The following is a 1,511-nucleotide window of genomic DNA, read 5'->3' on the forward strand; positions in this document are numbered from 1 at the left end:
AACTCGTAACCATGTTTCACTGTTGTTTAGACCAGTGCTACTCAACCTTTTCCAATATCATTCACCCCTATAAGTTTTTCACAACAGCTCACTCATCCTACTTCGAAAACAGACAAAAAAGTACTAAATTAAAATGCCAAATTCTTTATTATGATATAAATATACATCAAACTACAACTAGAATAGATACAACATTAAATAAATGTATATATCAAACTACAACTAGAATAAATAATAATAACTAATGACTTTTTCTCTTGAATTTGTTGTATAATTATAATACTCATTCATCCCATAATTCTCATTCACCCTGATTCTGATCTCATTAATCCCTTGGTGAACCATTCACCCAGTTGAGAAGCACCTGCTTAGGTGGTCTAACTTACACTTCTCTTGATCAGCCTTCGAAAAAGCTCATTATTTGTTCAGCCAGCTCATACTGAACATACTATCTCGTGCGTTCTTCCTATTTTGTGATCCTTTGTAAAGGTTAAACGTTTCACTATGTTTACATGTGAACTATTAGGGTTTTGTTTGCTGCATATTTTCCATGTAAACCACTTTTTCCAAACCGATTCTAACACATGCGTATCCTGTTTTTTTTCCGTATTTATTTATGAGGATGTTTTGAATATGTTTGTTGTTGAAATGCATCGAATAACATCTTTCCATTAGGATGTTTTCTTCGACGTCTCTTTCTCTCATTAAACCTTAAATTTCCACTTGCAGCAAAACGTTGCAACGTCACCCTTTAAACAATAAGTTTTTAAATTGTACATTGTGATATTTCTTTATAATACCTAATGAAAACATTTGTCCTCATTTTCACTGATTATATCTAAGTTATTTTTCTCATTTGTAGCTTTATTGAAACTGCAAAACATTTGATCGATGATTGCACTCACTACATGTATCTCAGTTGAAACAAGAGTGCTGATGATTTGAAACAAGTGGGAAAATAATGTGTCATCATGAAAACATGTAGGGATGAACCAAACCCATTCAATTCACTTCAAAGGTGTACAGTAATTGATGTTCAGTTATTGCGGGACACTATTTATAAAATGAATCATTGCTTTTATTGTAATTACAAAACAATACGTGGGTATAACACAGAAGTACATAGCAAGTAAAAAAAAGTTAGTATTTTACCAAGAAAGAGAGTTTTCAGTTATTGCAGAGTTTTATAGGGAAATACGTTTTTCTCTTAATGAACTCAGTTTATGACCAGTACTAACAAATATCATAGCCTTGTAAAACTACTTCGTTGTTTCAGAGGAAGTTTAAAAATAATTTGGGATGCAATTTTTAAGTAAAGAAACTACGTCTCTTTATTGATTTAGTGATGCGAGGTGTATAGGTGTGTGTTTTTTTCTTGTTGGACTCCATGGCCATGTGGTTGGGGCGCTTGACTTGCAATCTCAGTGTCGCGGGTTCGAATCCCCGTCCACCAAATATGCTGACCCTTTCAACCGTGAGGACGTTATAATGTGACGGTCAATCCCACTATT

General features: G+C 33.6%; 1 protein-coding gene across 1 annotated transcript in view; it reads left to right on the forward strand.

Moving 5' to 3' along the window:
• LOC111088789 overlaps positions 1 to 1,511 on the forward strand; it is a gene marked incomplete at its 3' end in the record, with an annotated part of 85,641 nt that overhangs the window by 40,207 nt on the left and 43,923 nt on the right. The window lies entirely within an intron of this gene.

The sequence above is a fragment of the Limulus polyphemus genome, unplaced genomic scaffold (assembly GCF_000517525.1).
Source record: "Limulus polyphemus unplaced genomic scaffold, Limulus_polyphemus-2.1.2 Scaffold4441, whole genome shotgun sequence".
Classification (NCBI taxonomy): Eukaryota; Metazoa; Arthropoda; class Merostomata; order Xiphosura; family Limulidae; genus Limulus; species Limulus polyphemus.